Consider the following 14934-nt stretch of genomic DNA (forward strand, 5'->3'; position numbering starts at 1 on the left):
GGATATTCAGCATCACAACTTTACATGCTACTGTGTTAAATACAGAAGAGGCCTTTCTTTCTTGCATTACTTTAGACTGCCATGTTGAAGATCATTTGCTCACACAGCTTACAAGATGAAGGTGTGCATGACATTGTATTTATAATGTCCTTATTTTGAGTCCTTTACTGATCCAGCAGTCTCTGGATGATGCGATACACTCCTTTACTCACAGTTCGACGAAAGAATAAGATGAGTGTAGATGGCTGCAAGGCAGCGTTGAGTTTTCACTGTAGCAGCCCTTGGCATCAAGAACGACAGAAGAGTCTCTAACGGGTGCAGCCATTTATTTCCTCACCACACACGGCTCATTCTCTGGACGTTGAGCACCGTGAAAACTATAAAATAAGAAAAAATTGATACCCGTACAGTACTTTTTGAACTATAACAATGAGCAATAACAACAATGAGCTTAAGTTAATTCAGGCAAGTTCAAACAAGTAATTCTGAGATATACAGTCACAGATTAAATAAAACAAAAGGGGTTACTTCAAACAGCATCAAGGGATTACACAGTTCAGTTAAATAAAATATAACAACAGATTATCTCTCATCACATACCTCAGTCCGCTTGCCAAGGGTGCAAAACTCCGGTAAACACTTAAACACTTCGGCCCGTTTCTCATGGGGTGCTGCTAGCTTGCATGACACACATGTCTAGCTAAAAAATAGCACATGGATGTAAGTAACGTAAATACAGAATAAAAAGGTTTTCAGATAGCTCACAATCCAAACGCAGCAACATACCTTACATTAGAAACACACTTATCATACTTATCAAAGTATTATCGTAACTTACATGGACTTTGTACAACTTATTCCTGCCGCGACAGACTGCTCTATACGCGTTACGGGGCATGCCTCTGAGCACATCTGTCCTTAGTGCGACTGCGCATACAGTTCCGACAACCCCCGCAAGGATGACTTATGGTACAGATCAGCGGTTCATTACACAAAAACTCAGGTTTATTGCTCAAACAAAACAAAGAATAGAACACAGCTGGTATGAGGGAGAACATGACACCGGACATAGGGAAACAGAGGGCTTAAATGCACAATACAAAGACGAGGGAACAGAAAACACATGAGGAACACAGCTGAGATGAATTAGACACAGAGAGACCAGGAAAGCAAAACTAAACACACTGAACAAGAAAAGCAAGACTTTCACAATAAAACAGGAAACAAAAGAATGCAGGACTGACACATGAGCTTGGCAGAGGAATGGAGGAAAGGCAGACGGGAGAGGTAGTGAGGGACCAGGGGAGAGAGAGGGGACGAGACATGGCAGGCTGGGGAAACATGGATAAACGTGATAGGTGGGGGGAACATAGAATGTCACACAGGGAAGTGAACATGGGCACAGAAGAGGGAACCAAGACATGAGGACTCACACAAACATATGAGCACCGACACACAAAGAGAAAGAGACAAAGAGGGAGCCTAAACGTACAAGAAGCAAACATAGGTTACAAAAGGGACCTTAAATAATAAAACATAATACAAACTAACACCAAAACACAGGAACGCAAAAACATTGGATCAAAATGACCCAGAACCATGACAACAGCAGCATGTGTTTTGTAAAAATATCATGGAGTAACTGAAACCAGTCAAAATCACTGTGGTTTACTGGACAGAGCTCTTTAACATACAGCAAAAAAAAAAGTGCAGTGTGGGTTTTCTGCTCTGATTCATGTGTACAATAAACATCAATACATCACATTTTATACTGCAGCTACCTTTTCTATTACATAGCTCATACATATATACACACACTGTAATATTTGAGTAATATGTGCAAACAAAAGCAAACCTTTAGTTTATTATTAAAAAAACACTAAAAGGAATAAAAAACATGATGTGTCAAAATAATATTTCTTTCTCCTCAAGTCATTTTTATTTTTCTGAGAATGATGAAAATAACATAAATAAAATGTTATATCTCCCAAAGGAGCCCTGAAGTTCAAGCAAAGCACTGACAATGCCAACGCTGCGGCTTTGACTCCTGCGAGAATATCTGCAGTCATGTTGGTGGAAACCTGGCAAGCAGTGATATTTCAGAGTGATATTTACCTCTGAAACCGCAGCATTATCCTGACCAGAAGCCAAGAAAAAATAAACACCGTCGTACTCAGAGATCTATTTTAGAACTCACTGAGGAGCGAGCTTTTTCACAGAAACAGAGTTCACACTTTCCGAGACATGTCTGAACATATGACGCTTTCCACATTCCGCTTCAACGTGACACAAAAAATGTGCTCTTTTATGTGTTCAACCTGGTGAAGTCCCTGATTTTTCACTTTTAGGTGTAGAGAAATGGCCCAGTGGCACTGTACTGTAGGGTAGAGTGTAGGGTGAAGAAAACAGCATGATAGTGAAGGACATGGCTAATGCCTGGAGGTGGTCTGCACCTTGAATGCTCACTAAGTATTCAGGCTTTGTGTTTGGTAACACTAGTGAAATCTTTACAGCCTGATCTTATATTCTCACTTTTTCTCATTTTTTTCAGCTCCTGTACTGTCCAGTATCTTTGTACTTCAGCAGGGATGCATCTACAGATTGAAACAGCGCCGTCATGGTCTGAATATGATGACCAGAGTTAAATAGCTGCGCACCTCCCCTCCAAAACCTAAACGCAGACACACTTCTGACAATCTGTTATTCTACAAAAATGCTTTAAATAAGTTACAGACAGTTTCCTTTAAGAAATACAGAAAACAGTCAGAGGGAAAAACCAGGAAAAAACTTTATGTTCAAAGAGAAACGGCTTCCCAAATTTCCAAGAATTAAAAAAGAAAAGAAAAACTGGTTTTGAAAAAATTGAGAAAGAAAAGACTTCAGCCAAACCAAAGTTTGTTTCCTGAGACCCAAATTGAAAGAAAATGTTTGAATCCATAATCTATTTAAATTTATACATTATAAATATAAATAAATTATCTATAAATTAAGTTAACCCACCTTTAAAAACTAATAAGACTAAACTCCATCTGTCCCTGAAATCAGGTCAGATCAGTGTTTGACATCAAAGATTTTAAACCCAGCCCACTGGGTTTAAAATCTTAAAAAAAAAAAAAAAGATTAAAAACGTCACTGAAACAAACTGAGCCCAGTTTTGATGAGGAAAAATTGGGAGTTCATATTAATAAAGTTGTGGTCATAAAGTGTTTAATGTGCACCAAGACTCTTACACTTGCAGGATTTTTCAGCTGCAAATAACTTTGACTAAGAATAAATGTGAAACTATTTAAGGTCAAATGAGAATATTATAACCCACAGTAATAATAACTGTCACAATAAGCCATGGTTGTTGTGAATGCTTTGTAATGCCTCGCATGTAATTATGACATTTGGCGCTAGATGGCAGCACTCTGCAGACAATCGCCATCCATACTGTGACATTAAAGCAGGTATTCTTCACGATGTTTAAATAGGCCTATGTGCAACCTCACAGGTTCACACCACCTGTGTGTGTGTGTGTGTGTGTGTGTGTGTGTGTGTGTGTGTGTGTGTGTGTGTGTGTGTGTGTGTGTGTGTGTGTGTGTGTGTGTGTGCTCCAGCTTTTAAAACCTTCCTTCTTGTTAATTCTTGTTTCATTTCAAACAGCATTCGCTTCAGACAAGATTGAGAATGTAATTTGACTTTGTTCATAGATACAAGAATACAAATAGCAACACCACAGAGTTTGTAGATGCAGATCATAGCTTAGTTATTTTCTCTTTCAGTGCTCTAACCTGTAGGTTTATTTAAAACCTGAGAATGTTTTTGTCCTGTTTGGCTTCTTTTCAATTTGGTGTGTTGCGAGTAACTGTGTAACAGAGATAAATAATGAACAAAACTAAAAATGTAAGAACTGTGCAGTCCTATCTTATGTTAGGATGATTAAGCCTGACCTCGTCTCAAATATCTTTAACTTGAATTTAAGGTCAGTCACTGCTGCATGAAGCAACTATAACAGGAATCTGTACCGCCCATGGATTCACCTCTGTATAGACAACAGCCCACCAGCAGTTTAACTGCACTGCTGAGCGCGCGCGCACACACACACACAAACTGTTGGTTCACAAAGATAACCCTGTGGGCGAAGCACATTCTCCACAGTGACTCGAAACCTCTTCCCAGAACAGTTCACAGCCCAGCAGCAGCCCTCCGTATCTGATGTGTGTGTTTGCATTGTCGGCTCTGCACCTTTAGCATGAAGAGGAAGAGTGTTTAATTGGGAAATGCACAACAAGTATGCCAGTCACCTGACCTGTCACTCTGTCCCACCTGCCCACACCCCACAGAAATCCAGTTTTTTTGTAGTTGCTATATTTTAATCTTTTTTTCTAAATGAATCACTGTGTTTGTGGTTCTGGGCACTCTGTTAGGTTAATTTTCATTTCTAAATTAACTGTGAATTATTGTCTGTTTCTATGTATCAGTCCTGTGATGGACAGGGTGTATCTCACCTCTCACCTAAAGTGGACTGAGTATCTGAAAACTTAAGTGAAAACTTTCTCAGAACTATTTTGAAGCTAAAAAAATAATCTAGTTGTGAAGGAAGAGCTAGCTAAACTGTAGCTGGAGATCCGGATCAAGGCACGGTTCCTGGAATTTTATTCAGTTTCTTGAACAATGACATTGCGGGATATGGCTTGGCGGAGGTACGTGCTCTCTGAGGCTCTTCTAGGTTTGTGTTGTTCTTAGAGGATTGGTTTTTCACTCGTAAACTTAAATTAGCCCATCCATCAAAATAAAATCCAACAAAATGAGGCTACAGCACTTCTGTCTGAGATATTAAACCTTCTCTCTTCTCGTCTTTATGAGCTTCTCCATTGTTTTCACAGCAGAGCAGAAAAAAAAGAGACCGATCCACATGAAGTCACGGAGTCAGATCCACCCATGTGTGTTATTACTTCTGCCTGTTGTGTACAGTGAAGCAGCCCAGCCAACAGCCTGCCGCCTCTGATCTCCGTTATGGCGGTCTTGGAGGCCCGTAACCGCATCCTCGCCCCTCTGACGTCAAACCCCGACCGGTTGGTCCACCGTGACCAAACGCGGAGGGGACCGCAGACAAAACAGAGGCGAAAGAAGTCCCAGACCTCGATGTCTTTCACCATCTGTCCTCCTCCACCTCTGAGTCTGGACACAGGTCTCCCAGGGGAGCACAGCCGCCGATGCATTGAGCTCAAGGAGGGCTTGGCAGCCATCTTGTTTTTGCAGCCTCTCCATCTACTGGAGTTTAAACCACATGACCTCAGCTTATAGCTCCACTGAAAACGATAAAACCAGGACCAAAAATGGGCACCGTGGGGTTATAGCTGACGACAACTTAGGCAACATCCCAACAAAATAGCTCACCTCGTGTGAAAACATCACCTGCATGTTGGTGATGATGAGCAGCAGGAGGAGAAAGATAACACAGTCCTCTTGGTGTCACCTGTAGACTCGTCTGTTTCCCATATTTGAGCTTTTCCATGCACAATAGAACAAGTATCATCCCATCACTGTTCATTACAATCCACCTACTCTTAACTTGTCACTGCAGCACTGGCGGGTTATAAATCAGTCACAGGATTCAGTGTCTAGTAAACACTGTGCATGTTTTTCCAGGTGTAAAAAAAAGGTTTTGTCTAATAAATCAAACCTACAACAACTTTTCTCAATCACACATTGATTAGATACTTAGATTAGTATTGGTCTTTCAGGACACATCACTCAGAATTCTGGAATTACATCTAGTCTAACTGAGTTTTTAACACAACAAACCAAATCACACACCTCCTTACCTTTAATCACTTTTTATACATGACACACTCATACGCGCTTATGAATGCATAGAAACACTTGAACGTACAGACCGAAGGAGCTAGATATTAAACCGGTGTTGTAGATTTCACATTGTTGAAAATGCAGCAGCAAGACTTCTTACAAGGACCAAGAAAAGCCAACATATTGCTGATTTTAATAACGCAGCTCTGACTTCCCATTTCTTTGAGCTTCTTCTAAGTGCTTTAAAGACCTTCCCTCTTTTAAATCACTTTTATAGACTTATCTATATCTGTTAGCTTTCTTAAAAGTGTGAGTTTTAATTTTTTTTGTTTATTTTATTAACATTCCAAGACATCCTCCATCAAACTAATGGCTTATATTATAATTTATCATTAGAGTTCGTAGTTTTGGTTTTGGTGCACTCTTATGTATATGATTTGTATTCTTTGTGCTTTCATGGAGCACTTGTGAAACTAGTTTTGATAGTGTTATACAAACAAACTGCAGTATATTATTCTAGTAACAGAGGCAAGTAGAATGACGAGAGAAAATTACAGTCTGTAGAGACACAAACTTGAATCTTCAAGCAAATGATTCACATGACAGCAACAAACTGTGGCGTGCGAGCCGCACCTATTTAAAAACAATGGAGTTTATTTTAAAAGTTTAAAATAAATCATTCAGTGTGTCTGTAAAGTTTCCACTACACTCGTTAAATACTATATTTTGACATGGTCATTGTTATGAAGGTTAGATGTATGAAATGACAGAAGCACAAAGAAAATTCATGTTAATAAAAAAGAAAAACAATGAAACAAACTGCAGAGAATAAAGCGCAGATCTCACTTAAATCCTTTATTTTATTTATTTGTTTTTAAGTCAACTGTTTTCTTATGTTGGCTCATAAATTTTCCACATTTTGAAGTTTTAGAGAGAGCTATCTTTATGTTTAAACAAGGCTCCTTTTTTAAGTGTTTTGGTGTCTAATTAATGGGAATGTGGCAGATTTTGAATGTTCACACTCTACATAAGCCTGCCTCTTCCAGCACATGGATAAAAGAATAAAATCCAATTCTTCAGACTTCTGCAGGAGAGCTTCTCTCATGAATTCAGACTGATGATACATAGCTGCAAATGTCAGAAAATCCTCAGTGGGACTATTTCTTTGCGTGGTTGGACATTCTCCATGAGCGATGGTGTGATGATCTTGGCTATTTTCACATGCCTGCCCCTCGTCTGACACACCAAAGCGTCCCCGAGCTGCTGTAACTCATCTCAGAGGAGATTTATGAGACTGTGCTGTCGGGCCTACGCTCTGCTTTGGAAGCTGAAATTGTTTATGAAGAGTCAGGAAAAGATGCTTTTCTGATCGGAGTTTTACGTTTTAACTCCGTTTTCCTTTCTGCACAGCAGATGTCTTTGTTCAGCTGTAGCTTGAACACGCCGTCTTCTTCCTGGTTCACAAATTTAACAAGTCGGACATGAGTGACCTGTGGAAACAGAGTAACTGGCCTCTGTGGACCCAGTTTCAGGTTCGGCAGGGTGGGTGGTCCATCCGCATTTCTCCATTACACATCGCTCTACAACGCCTGCAGAAAGATATCTGCAGAGGAGTCCGGCACTAAGGGGAGAGTGAGAGTTAGTGTGAGGGCAGTTTTATGTGGGCTTTGTGGTGTCACCTACGTCTTTTACATTTTAATAATCGTGTTGAATGACTGTACATGTTAAAGCCACGAAGTCAGCTTTGCGAGGAGGGCGTGGTGGATGGATGGATGTTCAAAAGTGCTGAACTTCAACGCAGAAGAAGAATTCTGATGTGGCACTTTCTGTTTCAAGTTTTTGTTTTTTTGTTGTTTTTTACCCAGCATAGCAACCGCTCAGGTTAAGCTCAGGATACAACAAGTTCTGTTGTGAGGCTGCTGTTCCTCTCTGTATGAGCATGATAGTTGGAAAAGTTTTGAATGTATTCTGATAAAACTTTGTAGGGGTGTAGACCGGGGTCATATTAACAATCCATTTAAATTTGGCCAAGGTTTCAATGTCAGCTTTATAATTTGTTGGTCATAAATTGACAAAAAGCCTTATACCTAACTGTGGTGTGCATTATTAACATATAGAAAAGATTTAAAATATGTCACATTTGACCTCTGACCTCTCCTTTGAGGTAAAGATTGATCTGAAGGTCAAACTGATAATAAAGCTATATAGAGCTATTCTTTTAAACAAAATAACTTGTGATCAAACACTTTTTTTCACTTCATATTTATTACTAAACATTCGAATAAACATAATAGAAGTGAAAGGAGCTTCACTGGTCACGTACACAATCATACAGAATACAACATGTAGTGAACTGTGTCGTGTCCGAGCTGTGGACAGGCTGCAGACGTAGCCGCGCCATTCCAGGGTTTGGTGTTTGGCATGGGGGCCTAGCCAGGACCCTTACGGGATACTGGGAGGGAATTCAACGTGTGACTTTCACTCCAAAGGTGTGTGGTCTTACCACTACACTATTCAGCTGCCTCAAAACAATGAAATGGATGCTACACATGCACTAAATCCTCATAAATAAATAAAACAGTAACAGTACTCAAAACTAAGTACTGTATACAAAAATGGGTTTCAACTAAAAACTTATTAAACTATGTTTGAAATGAGCAAAGAAAACAAAATGAATATACTGTATACAAATACAACACAAATTAAACACAATTAGAGCATTCATCCACTGCTCTCGCTCAAATTTGAGCCACAGGTTGTCTGAACAGCAGTTTAATTCCACCAAAGCTACATTTTTGCTCACTGGTCACTTCCTTCAGTATCCAGTCAGGCATGACAGTGACTCAGACAGAGTCTTCTTCACCGTGTCTGCCTGAAGTTCAAACTGAGCATCAGAAATATGGAAGAAACATGTTTTAAGTGACTTTTAACATGGCATCGTTGTCAGTACCAGATGAGCTGGTCTCACTATTCCAGATGATGTACTCTGACTTTCACTCACAACTCTCTGCAGAGACTTAAAAAGCAAGTGACAGTTCTCTGCTGGCTCTTATATTATGTCAATTAGTCTTCCAAGTCTATATGTTGTCATTCTAATGATAAAATCTGTATTTTTAGGTTTAATTTTTGTGGCCTGTTGAAATCTAGTACTTTGATGTTTCTACCTGGAACAATTTAAGGTTTCAGTGCATTTTTTGTACAGCATCAGCAAAGCCATGCCTCCATGTGTGTTGGAGCTGCTTTGGTCTTGCACCTACAGTATTGGTTCATTAATGAGACAACTTACTTGTTGTTGCACTGGAAACATTCAGTCACAAGGATGCTGGTACAACACTTGATCTGATTGGAAATCCGATATTTAACTTGCGCATTCAGGTGTTTCAACCGACAGCAACCAAGACTTTATATTAAATTCATCTGGAATACAAGATTATCAGAAAACCCTTTATTTCTGTTTCGTTTTGAGATACCAGCTGCAGTTTTCATTCCCAGTTGCAGTGCATACACTCGGAGACATTACATCCACCCACAGGTCCAGTGTTTGGTTACTGTCCTGCTGATTTATGAGATAAATGGCGCCGTGTTTCCGGGCTTCACTCGCCTTTGTAAAACCGGCTACATGCGACGTCAGATCAGAGCGTCAGCGACCTCATCTGCTGTTGATCAGTCGTCTCCTTTAATGTTGGACCACAGGTTTACTGCAGGCCTCCACCCTGCAGAGCCTCAAGGAGTCAAGTTCAACAGGATGCTGCCTGTAAGCAGGTAGAGAGTGTATATATGAAGACATAAAAGTGCAGAAGGGTTAACAAGGCCCGGCTATAAAAGCTGAACCTCACTGCAAGAGTAACAAAAGCAAAGACTTGAAATATGTCCTACACGAACTGTTTGCCATTATGAAATCTGACTTGTATCATTCGCTTCAGTCGTATCAGTGGGTACAGTGTTTAGAATTATACTGAGATGAAATGATGGTGTTTGACCTTTGCAACAACAAAATGTGTAAATGTTTTGTGTTTTACAGGAAGACTCCAATCATGTGTTATAGCTACTTTTATATTGGTTATGTATGTTGATAAGTCAGCCATAATTTTGAGGAGTAAATTATTAATACAAAGAATTTAAAATAAGTTATTTTGTGTGTAGGCTCTGTTTTGCCGTGAGTGCCAAACCCTGTGAAGTTATGAATGCACCTTTCCACCTGTTAAGAGTTGATTAAAGTTCGTTTTCTGTCACCAGACATGATGGAAACGTGAGTGTTGAAAAAGCTGCCGCGAGTCCCCCACACATCAGCATTTCTGAAGCTAATCAATCAGTCAACCTTTATTTATACAGCACCTGTCAAACTAATCAAATGCAATTCAAAAAGTAAATAAAAAAATTACGCATGAACACACACACACAAAAGAGAAAATTAAGGGCTGCAAAAATAAAAGATATGAAATCAATAAAATTGGCAAACAATAAATATTACACGAAAAACTGAATAGTGAAAATGTCAAGTGTTGATGAAACAAAACAGAATAAAGACAAGAAATAAGAAAGGTATACTGAAAACATGTCAGAGCATGGTGGTTAGAAAAAAGCAAAAAAAGAATCAAATGAATAAAAATTGTTTGAAATGTTTGCACAAAATAAAGTATATTAAACAAATACATTTATTCAAAAGAAACCTAAGAGAAAATAAAATTAAGAGTTACAAATTAATCATCAATAACTGAAAAACAGAATAAAGATAGATAAAGATAAAAAGAAATTACTGAAGTGTTTTATAACTATCAAACAAGCAAACAATAAGATTATTTCAAAACTGTCTGTAAACATTGCATTAATAAATTATAGCATAACATCATTAAACTTATAAAAAATCATTGTTAATATATTTACAGACCAGTTACATTTTTCTTAACATTAACCACTAACAAAAAAATGTATATAATTTTTCTAACCTAAACATCCGAACAATCAATTGGGCAGGGAGTGAGAAATATAGAAAAGATATGAAAAGGAAGAAAAATGTAAGATGTTTATTAAATGTATATAAACGTTTATTTATTATAACATTCATTTTTAAATGTTATAATAAATAAACAGTTGAAATACAAGGTAAATACTGAAAACAGTAAAGCTCATCTCGACATGTTCCTCTGACAACCCTCTATAGAAAGCTGCTCCTGCAGTTTGAGCAGATCTGAGGGACCTGAGTGAGAGCTAGTCTGAAGCAGTACAGCGGCTTTTAAAGCCAATCCAGAATCTAACAGGTAGCCCCTTTAAAGGCCCAGTTTAGGTGCAATTTGCGCTCCTCTATTGATGTAAGTCAGCATCCATGCAGCATAATTCTGGATGAATTGCGACTGATTTATTGCACTCTTCAGTAACCCAGAGAGCAGGGCGGGACAGGAGTCTGGCCTCCTGTTATAAAGCGTGTTTCACTCGCTCTGATGCGTGCTATTATAACCTGCAGCAAAGCCACTGCACCGCTTTAGTGCAGGTGAGGAATTTTTACTGTTTTTCCAGACTTTAGATCAAGGTGACAATATTTTCATGCCAAAGAGAGCAGGACACATTTTGATGTCGTTACCTGAGACGGAGATTTGCTTTAATCTCACAGATATTACAGACTTTCATATATTTTAATTATTTATTAATTATTTCTTTTTTATATTTTAAAGTTCTGAACGGCAGTTGTTTTACTCGTGATGCTCTACACATATGTAACAAATCTGCACTGGAGCTGGATGAGAACGTGTTTCTTTGCCTTTCAGTGTGATTCTAGCTTTCAGCAGCAGATTCACTGGTCCCGTGTTAAAATGTCAGCTTAAAAGCTGAAACAGAAGCTTAAAAGGCTTCGTTAGGGAGCTGCTTTCTGTTTTGGTGAGTAAAATTCTATTTTATTAGTCTGTTGGACAATGGAGTCCAGAAATCAGTGAGTGAAATCATGGAAACATTAAATAGAAAATCAATTTTATTTTAATTAAATGGCAGAACCCTGAATCTCACTTGTGCAAGTAGTCAGAAGCAATTCGTGGCACAGGAAAAGTTTTTGTTTTGAGTGAGTCCAAAAAGAGATTTCTCTTCTTAAGTGGTTACATATTTACATAGTTACATGGATACACAGAAAGGAGCCCATTGAGGTGTTTTGGGTACGTTCAACTGGGAGGAGACACTGGGGTAGACCCGGGAAGAGGTCTTTGTTGTTTCTTGGAAATGAGCTGACCTCCTCTCAGAAGAGTTGGTGGAGTGGCTGGGAGAGGGAGGCCTGGGCATCTCTGCTTAGACCATAGGTGTCCAACTCCAGGCCTGAAGGGCCGGTGTCCTGCAGGTTTTAGATGTGTCCTTGATCCAACACAGCTGATTTAAATGGCTAAATTGCCTCCTCAACATGTCTTGAAGTTCTCTAGAGGCGTGGTAATGAACTAATCATTTAATTCAGGTGTGTTGACCCAGGGTGATATCTAAAACCTGCAGGATCCTGGTTCTTGAGGCCTGGAGTTGGACACCCCTGGCTTAGACTGCTGCTCCAACACCCACATAAGCGTCAGAAAATGGGTGGATGGATAACCACATGTCAACGACACATCAGGGATAGTTTCTGGGTTTGATTCTTGTCCAAGTGGACTTTAGCATGCAGACTTTAGGAGTGGTGTCTCTTACACAGGTCAGAAAAAGAAGAAGAAGAAAAGGTTTTGTCTTTTGTACAAAGAGACAAGTGGTGGAGGAAATGATCAGATGTTTTCCAGGATCACAAATGTTTCAGCACCTTCAGCCTCTGCATTCATCTCTAAGCATAAGTCTTTTTCTCAGGTTAGCGGCACAGAAACAAATGCCTCTGAAAACAAACGGCTGATGTTAAACAGGAGCCGAGGGACTCTCCACATTAGAAACTCATAAAGAAACTCTCTGACATCTGTTTCATTCCCCACAGTGACTCCTAGAAGGTCACAGGGGGGTCATGAGCACCAGTAGGGGTCACACATTGGGGAAACACTACCAAAAGTATAGACCACCCATCAGAAGGCTGCAGGTTGATGGGAAAACCAGGTTTAAGTGTTAATCTAAATGGTTTTCTATGTGAGGCTTTTTTTTTTTTTTAATTTTCAGAGTTTGTCATTGAGTACAGGCAGAAGTCAATTTCTTAGATATGTCATTGGATACGTTTGTTACTCCCAGTCTGATTAAACATCAACCAGGAGGTTCCAGAACAAGGCTGAGCTACACAGGACCCACCCCACAGGACCTTCAGGATCCGATCCCTTGTCCCTGCACGACAGATTAGAGCTATTTTGGGGCAGCATGATGCCCAAAAGAACATCTGGCAGGTGTTGTGGTTCATCGGTAGTCTCATTAATGTAACAAAACATTTTCTACAAGCTTTACTAATGTTTTAAACAGGTGTTCCTATCATCATCTATGCTGCCCAACCTCAGTCTCAACATTTCCACAAAATTTAAACACATTTTAAGCTAAAAGACTGGAAATAAAAATGCAAACAAATGAATCAATAAAAATCAGGCTTGCTTTATGTTCCTACTGCAATAACAGTAACTTTGTAGCATCACTGCATAAAATCGTTTTTTCTTTTCAGCAGCTGAGCTTTTTATAAAATGTTACATTCGAACCAAACTTGCTGCATTGATGAAATGCAATAAAGATGATAACAAGTATCCTGCCCCAGAGGGCTTGAAAATGTTTATTGATTAGATAGTTTCTCAGTGATTCCAACCCTGACATGTAAAACTGAAAACTTGCCATATTATTAACAGTACAAGTTGAATAGCATTATTTTTGCAGAGCTTTCTCAGACTCTTTGATTTTATTTGGAGCAACATTAAAACACAGTTATGGCTCTCTGGACCTCCAGAAATCAGAGAAAAAACCTATTTGGGGGTTGAAAAGATCCAAAAGACCATGAACACTGAGAGGAAGGAAGCTGGCATGGCAGGTTTGGATACTGAAAGTGAGAAAGTGCAATTACTTGGAAGACTTTGTAAGTTTAATGCTATAATAAAGAAGAATTTTGAACGGTTTTCTGTGTCAAGCTGATGTAACCTTGAGTAAAACCAAAAATCTTCCATGCAGCTGCCTCCTGATTCTGAATAAACCTAACATCTTATTTTCAATCGTCTCTTACAAGCATGTTTCTTTTCATAATTAAAATAAGGCTCACTGGTTAAACTAAGCTCTTACTGTAGATAACAGGAGTGTGTTTGGTTTCTTGAGGCCATTTTTAGCGATGCGCTGCTTCCTGAACTCGTCTTCCTCTGCTGGGAGCATTTAAACACCGGACACACTGACACGAAGCCCTGTGTGGTCCAGAACTGAGAAGATGTGGGTGAAAGGTTGGGGTTCTCCCAGTGGTGAACAGCTTCATTTTTCTGTTTACTACAACTTTCACAGCTAACTTTACCATGATGTTATGTCTTTATTTAAAAATCCGAACTATTCCTTTAAGCTCCCCATTTGTCACTCGACTGCTTTTACTTCCATCGCTCCGGCGTTTTCTCTCTGCACCATCCAGGTGTTTAATCCTTGTATATTTCAATGGACCCACATTCAGATACGGGTTGTTTCATCTTGTGGGTTTTCCATTCAGTCCTTTCAGGGCTGCTGAGGCGGGCGGAAGGGCCACGTGATGTAATCTGCCACGACGTGACCGCAGATCTGTCAGTGCCCAACTCACGTCTTTCTAAACTCCCTGACAAGATCGTTTCATGCAGCCTGCAAGGCACATTTACAGATACACTTACAAAAATAAAGGTGCTAACTGGATCCTTGACATAGAGCTATATAGAAGTGGTGTCAAACATCTGGCATGGGGGCCAAACCCTGGCCACCAAAGGGTCCAGTGAGGTCACAAACTACTCCAAATTTTCATTGAAATATATTCTTCATTTTTACTGGTGATGCTAGCCTCACAGCACATTTTATTTTTAGAGCTAGACAAGTTGTTTAAATCATAAAGATGGAAGATATTGATGGTTATTTACAAGAAAAGGGAAAAGAAGACTTTTTAAAAAAGAAGAAACAGTGATCAGGATGCTTTTCTACTCTGGGCGATTTTTAAAAATATTTAGTTATTTACACTTGAGATCGGTTTGTGACCCGTGGCCTAAAATGAGTTTAAATAAAGAAATATGAGAATAA

General features: G+C 39.3%; 1 long non-coding RNA gene across 1 annotated transcript; it reads right to left on the bottom strand.

Annotated features, from left to right (window-relative positions):
- Positions 1 to 259: 259 nt before the first annotated feature.
- LOC308397618 lies at positions 260 to 903 on the bottom strand. Its single transcript, XR_013971820.1, has 3 exons — positions 839 to 903; positions 601 to 700; positions 260 to 377 (listed from the first exon to the last, which is right to left on the bottom strand). It is a non-coding gene; the product is annotated as an uncharacterized lncRNA (long non-coding RNA).
- Between the last annotated feature and the right edge of the window lie 14031 nt (positions 904 to 14934).

This window comes from Rhamphochromis sp. 'chilingali' (genome assembly GCF_963969265.1).
Source record: "Rhamphochromis sp. 'chilingali' genome assembly, chromosome: 5".
In the NCBI taxonomy this organism is placed as follows: Eukaryota; Metazoa; Chordata; class Actinopteri; order Cichliformes; family Cichlidae; genus Rhamphochromis; species Rhamphochromis sp. 'chilingali'.